Source organism: Spodoptera frugiperda, chromosome 9, assembly GCF_023101765.2.
Source record: "Spodoptera frugiperda isolate SF20-4 chromosome 9, AGI-APGP_CSIRO_Sfru_2.0, whole genome shotgun sequence".
Taxonomy (NCBI): Eukaryota; Metazoa; Arthropoda; class Insecta; order Lepidoptera; family Noctuidae; genus Spodoptera; species Spodoptera frugiperda.
Window position 1 is genome coordinate 5,881,950 of NC_064220.1, and position 12,794 is coordinate 5,894,743.

At 33.2% G+C, this 12,794-nt stretch overlaps 1 protein-coding gene across 4 annotated transcripts in view; it reads left to right on the plus strand.

The window, feature by feature from the left end:
* The window catches only part of LOC118271123 (immunoglobulin superfamily containing leucine-rich repeat protein), a 380,874-nt gene that overhangs the window by 265,393 nt on the left and 102,687 nt on the right, over nucleotides 1–12,794 (plus strand). For 2 of the 4 annotated variants that reach the window (XM_035587058.2, XM_035587060.2), the window contains one exon: nucleotides 5,870–5,944. The exons of the other annotated variants lie outside the window; for them this stretch is intronic. The gene's annotated coding sequence lies outside the window, so the exon portion shown is untranslated. The remainder of the gene's footprint in view (nucleotides 1–5,869; nucleotides 5,945–12,794) is intronic. 4 annotated transcript variants of the gene reach the window in all.

Consider the following 12,794-nt stretch of genomic DNA (forward strand, 5'->3'; position numbering starts at 1 on the left):
ACCAAAATTGACTCTATCTCTCATCAATTTAAGGTTTGAACTTCAATAGTTATGAGTGACCTTGAGACCGCAAGTTTGATCATAGTTGATAGGTTTAGTTCCCCGTCAGTACAATTACTTCCACATAGCTTTATGAGATTCCCTTTACGAAGTGTTTGTGCGGTATTTAGTTGTAAGTTTCTCTGGGAGGGAAGATTTTGTGGAATGTATTAATTTGAGCGTAAATATGGGTACTGGGTAGCGGTTGGTCTGAAGCTATGTTCGTTGTACGTCAATTTTGATATTGGGATTATTATTGCAAAATATATATCATGGATATTCATTTGAAAATTATTAAGAGACCTAAATGTGCTGAGTCTGTTCTAAAAATAATTATGTAAGAAGTTTTCCACCATCGGGCATATCTAAATTCTCCTACTATATATACCTATAATTAGGAAAAAAACATAAATGGAATCCAAATCGAATGCAAGCCTTCACAGTGAATTTATATAGAAATAGCTGCTTCTACGTGTTTTCAGCCACTCTGTTTGGCTCCTATTGATTGTACTGTGATGTTTTACTGCCTAACAGTCTAGCAGAAAAATAATTATTCAATTCGGGCCAGCAGTTTCGGAGATTAGCGCGTTCAAACGGACAAATTCTTCAGCTTTATTTGTATACTAGCTTCCGCCCGCGACTGTCACTGACGAGACCGCGTTGTCGGTCTCGCGTGGAAGTTTTATTTCTCCATTTTGAGAAACTCTGACAATGACATCTTATAAATATCTATTGATTGGAACCAAATACGGCGAGGCCCATAATAATTAAGGAGATCCCTCTATTGAGCTACTGCTGTTGAGCTCGCGTTCTGTAGAATAAAACTGAAAAATAAAGATTTTTTCTATATATTTTTCAAGGATAAAAAGTATCCTATTTTATGCCCAGGATAGTAAGGTATAATTATACCAAGTTTCATCGAAATCGAACCGTTAGTTTTTCACGTGATGCCAGAACACACAGACAGACAGACAAAAATAAAAATCACATAGGTATTTGGGTTTGGTATCGATCCAGTAACACCCCCTGCTATTTATTCTTTCAATATTTTCAATGTACAGAATTGACCCTTCTACAGATTTATTCTAATATGAATGAATGAATGAATGAATGTGTTATAAACGTAAGAGTAGACAAATATAATCAGAAAGCTCCGAACTGCTAAGCTATCGGCAGTTATCCGTGTTATTGTGAGTCAACCATAAGAGATAGACATTTGCTGTCGTGGAATATTTAAAAAAAAATTGTAATTAGAACATTTCCATCATACATTATTTCTGTGTAGCTTTAACCATTAAAGCTGCACACGCGACGGAAGCTTAAAAAATGGAGTAAGTTCTCCTGTTTTTCCAACATTTCCCTTCACTGCTCGGCTCCTATTGATCGTAGCGTGATGAAAAGTATACTATAACCTGCCCAGGAGTATGAAGAACAATTGTACCAAGTTTCGTTGAAATCAGACAGACAGACAGATAGACAGACAAAAACAAATCTGATTGCATTTTTGGCGTCAGTATCAATCAGTAATCACTCGCTGATAGTTATTTTGGAAATATATTTCATGTACAGAATTGACCTCTCTACAGATTTATTATAAGTATAGAAGAAGATAAATAATAGTAAATATATATAAAATATAAGATTTTCATTTAGAATCTTAATTTGATTGGTATTTTTATGGTATCGTATTGGTTACTGTCAGTAAGAATAAGCCAATGGTACTTACTTTTCATAGAGAAAAATGTAATTACTCACTTACTTCTTACTTTGTAACAGTCGAACTTAGGATAACGTTTTCAGTAGACATACTTTAAGTTACTTAAAGTTAATTAAGCAAATATCTAAATTCAATTACTTTTTTAGAACTAAAAAATAATGTTGTATATCAAAGTACAAACCATATTTTAATTTCATCGTAGTAGCAAATTGAAAATGTTTTCAATCAAAAATTGACTCTTGACTCTTTACACAAAGTTTATTATCCTTTACAGATTCAGTTCAATTAATTTCGCAATTAAATTCAGACAGGATTGTTGATATTTGTGTAAGTGAAACAACGTTATTTCAGTACTTTGTTTTTATTTGAGGAAGAATTCATATTCATGCATGGTCAGACGGTACTAAATAAATAGATATAACAAAGACTGCACTGGTCAAAGTTTAATTTCATTGGACAAGAAAAATAATTTTGTTCATCTATACTATAACTATAATCTATATCTATTTATGTCTTCTATCTATATCTATGCTTATTTGAAGCTGAAGAGTTTGTTTGTTTGTTTGAAAGTGCTTATCCCCAAAACTACTGGTTCAATTTCAATCATTATTTTTGTGTTGGATTGGCCATTTGGCGATGAAGGCTGTAGGCTACAAAATATCACGCTATGATCAATAATATGAGCTGAGCAGTTGGTTGAAAATTTTATAAATGCGATAGAGACTCACGTCTCTGTCTCTTCTTTACGCCTAAACTAATGTACCGATTTTAATAATTCTTTTTGTCTTCGATAGTTCATTTCTTAAGGAGATGTATAAGCTATTTAACATCACGCTATTATCAATAGGAGCTGAGCAGAACTCCTCTAAATAATATCAGTTTTAAATTCTCAGAAAGCAAATCTAGTTGTATAATTATGTTGAAAGTGATAACTTTTTATAAAGCGATAACCTGAGCTACTACAACTTCTTACATAGTTGTTACTTACTTACAACCTAAAATCAAATAATATCTTTGGTGTTTGGGAAATAAACTCGAAAGAACTTGTTAATATAACACAATAAGGTAAACAAATACACATTGTAAACCGACCCACTGATCAGTTTTAATCACCAATATTATTTAGGTACTCATATAATAAAAAAAACTACAAGCTAATTAACCATGTGACATTTCCCATCAGGGACTGCATATCGGTATAAAATATTTAAATAGTACTAGTAAAATTTCACTACTCTTATTTGTATACCGGCTTTTGAAGCATAATTTCGGTATCAGATATTAAAATTTGATTAAAAATATTTGAGTACTCAAATGTATGTACTTAACTATTTTCTGTTAAGATGTTTTCAGTACAACAATAATTTTAACCGATATTTATTTCTGTACGGTACCGAAATACGAGGCGGCGCGCGGCGTGTGGACTGTAATGCCAAATATGACTGTAAGGACAGATGAGCTAAAGAATCGAGAATAACCGATAATTCATAAGAATATCAATTTAATATAGATAAATTACCGTTACCCAAATCATCTGTTATATATTATGTACCAAATTTATACGATACAAGAATAATTAAGTTACACGAATCATTTCTGTTTGAATATCTGTACCGTACTGTTATTTTTGAATAACAGAATTTTTAATGGTATGACGTCATACAGAAAAAAATGTACAGAATTTTTATCGGTATGCAGTCCCTGTTTCCCATACACCATTTTAGTTCCATTTAACAAACACTGCATGGTTGCTACGCCGTAGTCGTTGTAAGCATGTCAAGGCTACGCCGGCTACGCGGTCGTAGCAGATAACAAAACCGCTACGCGTCGATTCAATTGTAACATGTGGGACTCGTGTAAGTTTCATATGTATTGTGTGTTGGGTTGTGTGTATGTTAATGTGTTTGTGTTTTAATTGTTGTTTCGTTTCAATAAACACATTTATTGTGTCGTTCGCTTAACGGTTTCGCTTTTGTTCTCAAACTGAGGGTAATGTGATATTTGGTTGTTGTAAAAAAGATTTTATTTGAAATTCTTTAAAGAAATTGTTTTTTAAGTGGCGTTTTATCGTAAAATTGGTTAGTGAAACCGTTGAAGTGTTGAAGATTCCTGTTTAGGATTAAATATTTTTGGCGAAAAACACTGTTTTGTATGTAACTTTCGTGAGACATACTGAATTAATTATTATGTTTTTCGACTGTCGTGCTACTACTGACTACGCTGTCGTATGTCGTTAAATGCGGCTCATAAATATGCGTTTCTACCATGGTTTAAAACTAGTCTAATTTCTCGTCGAACAGTTACACGAGTAAGCCGAAAAACCTTATAATTAAAAAACGCTCTTTAGTCACTTTGGCAAGATCATTATAGTTTAGTCAACATTTTTATAATAACTATCGTGAGACTTACAAAATTGACAAGAAAAATCAGGATTTACTCACGTAGTCACAGAGGTTGCGCGACGTCATCGCGTCTACGCACGCTGCTCATAAAGAAGAGTCCCTCTGTGACTCGAAACTAGTAGAGCTTATCTCAATTAATATACGTTAGTTTAAACCGTAATTTTTTAGTCATTTTGTTAACATTGAAGAATAATGTCCTCAAAAGTCTACAAAATTAATTAAAACTGTATACTGACCCCTTATAATTACTAGATTCCAAAACCTAATAGATTTCCTTTAATAGAACTCGTGCAAAACTCCCTTAATGAATTCCAATGGCTTGTGAAATAAAACGCTCTAGTTTTAATGGCCGACACACTATGTCTATTTCAGAGGTAGTCCTGGTTTGCACTGCAGAATTAACTAGTTAAAGTGAATAATTTTATACCTAATTAGAATATCTATGGCTATTTGAAGTTTGAAGCTATTTAGAGTATTATATTTTTACTCGCTCGCGAATGTATCTGTGAAGATTGTGGCTGCTGTTTCATAATTAGACTCGCCTAATATTTTTTTACCGTTTAATTTTTTTTAAACCTCACCCCACACTAGGATTTTCTCCTGTGTCGTGGGTGCGTTTACAAACATAGAAGTTCACATGCACATGACACCCAAACCCGAAACAACAATTTGTGGATCACACAATGACTGATTCCGTGCGGGAATCGAAACTGCTACACGTTGCACGGCAGTTAGTTGCCCAGCCACGGCGCCAACCGGGCAGTCAATCATATATTAATATCAATTTGACACCAGCAATTTATACTACGCTAACTTAAAAAAGCGTACTTTACAGTAGAGGCGTTTAAAGGGAAAAACGTGATAACTTTTACATTAATTAAGATACGGTACTTTTTTGAAATTTGGTATGCTTAATATTTAATTTATTCATTGTAATAATTATCTCATATTTATATTTCCTTAATTATTTATTTTGCGCAAGTTAGCCGTATATAAACGTAATTCATCAAAAAAATGTTACATCTTATACACGTCTAACTAATGTTAGCGTAGTACAGTACGGGAGGTCGTAGTGCATGATCAATCATCTGATGCATATTTCAATATTTTATAAAGAACATGTACTTACTTACATAAAGAATAGTCAACGTACCATTAATAAACTAATTAATACGTTAACACATAAGTATTTACTATGTAAAAGTCGCTAAGTATGTAGTTCATAATTTTGACCAAAGTGATCCCCGCGCACACTCCGCTAATAATAGTTGGCGTAATATAAATCGAGTGATTTCAAAAAGTACCTTTACTTAGCGTTTTATAAGATTTGTAACTTTCTTATTTTTACATATTTCTTCTCAATTTTTTTATGACGTATGTAAAAACATATTTAAAGCAACTTGGCATAAAAAAACGTTTTTACCAAATTTCGAGTTAGCGTAGTATAAATTGCTGGTATCGAATTGTGATCGAAATCTTTCAATATGAATGCACAGTTGGTGGGGTGGCTAGTGGTGTCATACGCATGTGAAATTGTAAGTTTTGTAAACAGATCCATGACACAGGAGAAAATCCTAGTCTGGTGCAACGTTTGTCAAAAAAAAAAAAAATAAAGAAAAAGGATTCTTACAAATTATGACATACTTGACATAGTGTTGTGTGTCTTTAAAAGTTATAACATGATTTATAATGACTTCTTTTTTCTTTTCAGGTAAGCATCGACTTTCGAACATCAGCTGTAGAAATAGAATACTCATACGGGACTCATGGCATAATTGATGAAAGTGTAAGTGTTACGTGTTTTTGTGTGTAATTAAATGGAATGGACTTCCATTCCATGAACTTGCTTATTTAGTTCATAGATTTAAACAATTTCATTCTAACTTTTCGTGGAACAATACCTATTTCATCTATCTAATAATTATTTGGAGGTTATTCTGTAGTTATATCCTCCAAATATTTTGACTAAAATTCATTGGTAGCTCGCTGCAACAAACATACATCATTGAATTGCAAAATTTCAATAGAAAGTCATCATTTGTATGTATAAAAGGTATAATACGAATTCCCCATTTTATATGGAAAGTCGTATTTATGTATAAATATTTAAAACATTGCTTTGCTATGTGAATAGTTCTGAATGCGATAACTATTCGGTATACCAGATTCGATATTTTTAGTAAATGAATTTAGTAGGTAACTCATGAGAAGGTAGAGTTGGGATAATTTTCGCTTATTTCATCTATTTCTCGGTCACGAAACTTCGTAATAACGAGAATCTGTGTTAATTTATGATAGGAAATCAGCGAAATTATTGAACGAAACTTCAGTTTTCGTAGAATCAGAGTAGATTCACAGATGTATATGTTTGGTACTCGTTATATCACTATTATGATTATCAGGGCTTAATATTAAGCTTTAACAAACGTTACGTAACATATAATATATTACACGTACCACAATTCAAATAATCCTTATTATAAATATATTTATATCAAAATCCCGTCTTATATTGACCAAAATTATAGTTGGAATTCAACATTTTAAAATAATATAAGTACAATGGTGGTCACATACGCCTGATCACCTGTAAGTTACTGTTTGCTTTCAACTGATGAATGAAGTGGGACACCGGTAGCCGAATAACATCAAACGCACCACTGACTAAGCAATTACACGTGTTGCGTCACTAAGCTGCGAAGTTATTGCTTTTCTATTAGCTGAGATATTTATGGAGTATGACTTAATGTTTTTGCTAGGTTTACGCAATTAAATTTTTAAATGATCAGGCGGATCGGTCCTCTCCTGTATACCCATACATACAACTATATGCCCTTCTATACATACATTATATTCTATCTTTTATTTTATTTCAGTAAATCCCTGTATAGTATAGGAATAGAGCACTGATTTTTCACTCGAATAAAGTTTTTGAATCCCATATGCAGCTGTTCGTTTGCTAACCAAGTACAAGGCGTAGTATTGGTACAAAATATTAGCTTGTTGTTTTAAGCTGTTATTTTGCAACTGGGTTTGGTTACTTTGTTAGTATTATAGGAATAATTGCTCACGGAGTCAAATATTTCTGTGGTAGTGATTACTCTAGTTTTTTCTTATTAATTCTGAAAGTTGGTATTCTGTGTTCTGGATGGACAAATATACAAAGATCCAAACAAACAAACTTTCACATTTATAATATTAGTGTGATTTCAAAATTAACAATTAAAAAAAATATATATCAATGTTTTTTTCATTAATTATTATGTTATCGGCTTATCCACGTATGTAACTGTATGACGAGGAGGTCGACTAGTTTCAAGCCATGCTAGAGGCTCATATTCATGAGCAGCATTCCGCGACAAATGACGCGGCGATTGTCACGCTGCTACTCTTGTTTTTTTTTTTATTTATTTTGACCAAATTTTACGCTACTAAGGGTCTAATTAAGTAATATCTAAAGAGAGACACAAACTAAACACTCAGTTTATTAATATCTCGACAGATTCTCAATCAATTAGTATGACAGCATCAGTTTACAATAAATTGAATTCTCAAAATTTCCATTAGCAAAGTTTTGATCTAATTAAACTTGCTTATGATATCAGTGTAAACTATATTTGCGGGTTAAACTGGGGATTAGATGTCAGAGTGGAATTTAATATGAGTAGTTTGTGGGGATAAACTGAATATTAAGCACATAGTAAGATCGGTAGTCGTTAGTTTTTACTGGCAGATAGATATTTTGTGGTTTATAATAAACTTCGAGTTTTTGTTACAGAATACGTTTTATCCTATCGGATCTTTGAAAATAATTTACATGTATTATTTTGTTAACTTGCTTATTATTATGTAAACACTAGCTTTTGCCAGCGGCTTCCATTGCGTCCCATTAGGATAAAATGTAATCTATGTTTTATTTTAGACAAAAATCTACTTCTGTTCCAAATTTCATCTTGATCCTTTCAGCCGTTTTGACGTGATTGAGTAACAATCATACACACAAACACACAAAGTTTTGCATGTATAATATTAGTAAGATTATTCTTTAGTAATTCAATCGTCATTACTATCATTAAAATCTAAATACCTCTAACTAATTCCAAACTTTTTAAAACACCTATAACACCGAAACATCAGTACACAATTTCAATCTTTATTTCCTAACACATAAAGCCATTTTAGCAACAACAATATCGAAACCGAAGAAGTTATCAGTTTATCTAATATTCGTATCATTTCCCCCTTTAGCGGGAATGTCATGATCTGACAAGTTCCAATGGATATCAATTTATCTATTACTCCATTGGCAGTGAGTTGGCAAGGCTGCCTGTCAAATAAGATTGCGTTTGGTCTTATGCCAGTCATACAAATGCTATGGAAAAAGTGTTATAAGAACTGTCAATATTTTTCATATATTTATTGCGTTTAAACTTAATTGAAATTTTTATATTCATGTCGAAATGTACACACATGTGGGAGTATGGGAGAGCCATGCTTCGGCACACGAATAAGGCGGCTTCACAGAAAACTGAGGTGAAACAACGCTTGGGGTGTGTTCAAGGGCAGTGGCAATTGCTTACCGTCAGGTGATCCGTTCGTTCGTTTTTAAAATCTCAAACGATACGGACACACCACGGCTACGGCAAGGCGTTTTATGCATTTGAAACAATACGAAAATGTGTTGACAGAATGGATTGGGTTAAAATTGGGAATTGGTGTGGAATCACACATAGGATACTTTTTATACCTCAAGAACGCGGGCGGAGCCACTGGCAGAAACTAGTATGTTTGATATAATAAACATAATCCTAGCTATCTACTCACAAAGACACCACCTACTACTTTTTTGGACAATAAAAAGAGATGGAGGCGTACCTATTAACGAAAACGTTATAATATCATGACCTTTTCTTCTATATACATGATAATTTATTTAAAAAACTAATTAGGGAATTAGCTTTGAGTTTAATTTTGTGAAAATTGTTTCCTAAATCTGCCTACTTCATGTGGTGACATTTATAAGGTAAGCTGTAGTAGAAGTCTTGTGGGCGTTTGTCATTTTTTTTTTTCAGTAAATGACCACTTAATTCTGGTATTTTATTTTATTAATTTTGTTAAAGTCTTAGATATTTTTTTATTTAATCTTCTGTAGGATGATCTTTTAATAAGTAAATTATAGTTAGGAACATTAACTTGTCTTGTCTAGAAACTGTTTAATTAGATACATATTAAAAAATTGGTAATGGGACTATAAAACTGCGGAGATTTGATTCCTGAGCTCGTTTAAAAATAATTGGGATTTTCGAAATAGCACCAGTTCCAGGAAGAAAAAGGCAACAAAATTCTTTTTTATTACATTACAATCAATATAAATTTCAACATAGCTCTTCAACAAATAAAACACATTGTAACATTAGAATACGAAAAAAAAGATAAAACATTTCACTTATAACCCGCCTACCAGTACTCCAAACGTAAATAGGAAGCACTTCTACCTACATCACCATGTTCTAAAAAAAACAAATTTAAATATAGATTTTTTCAACAAAGATTCAATCATCCATACTGAGTAAACATTGGTACTAGGCAAACAAACAAACACACACACAGACACAAAGACACACACACATACATACATAGGCTAGTTTTGATCAAATTTTATGTAACACGGCCCATAAGGTTTTATTTACTCGTTTTATTGGGTCCAATCGGATATTGTTTGCTTTGCATGTTTTTTAGAAATATATTAGATATTCCGAATTGATTTTTGTGTAGGCTTTATTGTATTGTGTTTGTTTTTTTTTGTGTGGGTAAAAGGAGTAGTTGGTATGTCGTCATTAACATCTTCAGGTGGAAAACTTACAGTGATGATCAAAGGTAGGTAAACTTAGTCAATTGCGTTTTGGGAACTTCTAAAAAACAAAAATTATAATAATACTAAAAAACTGCATCAAAATCCGTTGCGTAGTTTTAGATTTAAGCATACAAAGGGACAAAGAGTCAGGGAAAGCGACTTTGTTTTATACTATGTAGTGATTAAAAAGATGAAAATTATTATCAATCACTGCATCGTGTGTTGCTGAAAGCTGCTCATGATCAGAGCCTGGCTTGAAACTAGTCGATTTCCTCGTCAAACAGTTACGTGAGTAAACCGATAACATAATAATTAAATTAGAAAAGGTTGTCTTGCTCAAAAACGACATATTAATATTTAAATTCTTTCTTTTCTGACGCTCATACTTCTTCAGTGGTTGAGTACTTAACCAGACAAACAAATACATTCTACTAGTTCGGAATTTAAAAACAATTATGTTATAGTGTGACTAGACATATCTGCTGCATGTCAGACGAGTGGTGGGCAGAACTCACTACTGAGTGGAACCCACTCAACGTCAATAAACGTCGTGTGAGGCCCAGAAGGAGATGGTAGGATGAACTTGATGCCTATGAAAAGGATTGGCCTCGGAAAGCTCAACGAAGAGACGAGTGGAAGGTTTTCCTACCCTAGGAAGGCTGTTGCCCTGCAGTGGAACGACCATGGCTGATAATATTAAAGTAAATTATAGTGTGTATTTCCTAACTTTTTTAGGAATTATTCAAAACAAAAACTGTTCAAGTAACTTGATCGAATAACAAAAAAATATCCAACCCGATAGAAATATAAACACAAAATATATGGGTAACAAAAATTCAGTACGGTAACTAATACCTATTAGTTGAAAACTTTGTTTTATCTGCCAACTAATTAATTAACGACTCTGATATATTAATACCGGGGCTTAGTAAAACCGTTTGACATACAAACTGCCGCAAATATCATAATTGTTTGATACCTCCCATTAAATTTTCATATAACTTTGTGGCTGTGATATAATTAATGCTGTGTTTGACAGTAATATTAGTACAGTGACTGACTGACGGACTGATGTGCAACGTGTTACAGGTGTTCGATGAGATTAGTGATTAAATTAACTATCGGAAATTCAGTAGCGAGGTAATGAATGGGAGTTTACCCTTAGAGGATCGTATGGGGCAAATGGTATAACTATCATGAGGCATACTAAATTAAGTAAAAAATCACGGTTTACTTACTTACCGTACATTAATGGAGAAAGGCTCTACTAGTTTCGAGATACGGGACTCTTCATCATGAGCAGCGTGTGCAAACGCGGCGACTTAGGAAAGCCACAGTTCATTAATTGAAAGAGTGTTAAACTTTAACCTTAGTTTGATTTTGATCCTTAAGTAAGAAAGTGTTATTAAATCGAAAAAAAAACATAATACTATAAGTAGCGGAAAATACGTGTATATTTGATACAAGATACAATATATAGCGGGAACAAAAAAAAAAAAATGAAAACGGAGCAAATAAATAAGCTACCTTACACAGGTTCAAAGCGGTTTCATTATTTTCTGAAAAATGGGAGCTCGCGCCTTCATTTCAATTACTTTTAGATTTTCTCAAACATTTGCATTTTAATGCTACATCGCTCTACAAATACATATCTATACATAAACTCATACCTTTATGGATGGCCTATGGAAAAACTGCTACACGAATCTAGGGACTTTTTCCTATTATTACCAAACTAGGCATACTTTAAGATATACTGGTAGTTCCAGTACAGTAATTTTGCGTGAACATACAGACAAATAGACAAATAGGCAGACAGACGGTTAAGAAATATTTCAATCACAGTTTTGCGTTTAGTGTCTATCTAGTAACCTAGTTCCTACTCCTGCTTTTCGAGCCGGATCCCCGGTAAACCCGCTAGGTAGTCCGCAGTTCCGAATCAGGCATCAGCCCTACTGGGCCCCATTTGTGGTGGCCTGATGGCAGAATAGATAGATGGGATAGTGATTAAGCCGTTAAGCGATCACTTTCGCCAATTGACACCCACAATTCGAGAGGCGTTAAATATTATGATTTATATAAATTAAATTAAACATGAACAAACAAGATGCATTGTAAGTAACAGACAGACAGAAATCTCACGCAAGTGTACGAAGAAAGATATTAAGGTCAAGAAAACAAATCTCGCTGTTTCATAAATTTTCAATATCATACGCAGTAGTGAGTACTTGCCTTCGCTAAAGTTTGTGGCGGGGATAAGGCTGGAGCTGAAGCAATTCTATTCTTAGAATTAAATTATGTGACACTTTCTTTTCTTATTGGTTTTCTGAACAGTTTTAAAACACACAGTTTAAGAGACATGTCAATAGGATGCCTATGAAAAACTTCTCGCTATGTAAGTTTTTAAACTGACACGTACAGTTACAGCTACACATACCTAACTGTATTCTCGTTCATCCGTGATAATGGCGCTTGCAACAATGCTAAAATATCGAAAATTAATAGAAATCAATAAGCATGGTAAATATCCCGTTTGAAGTTCTAAAGACTCCTCGCTTACCATCAGGAAAGACTGGTCAATAGCCGACCCACTTCTAATGAAGAAAAAATCGATGAAAGACATAACATTATGCTATGTGTTTTAATCCTAGGATGATTTATTAAATAGTTCACATAAATATTCAATGTAACATCCACTTTTTTGTTTTTTCAATCGTAATCGCTCTAATGACACTTTGTCCCACCGTTGTGAGATTTCTTGCTCAGCTGTTGTACTTGCGAT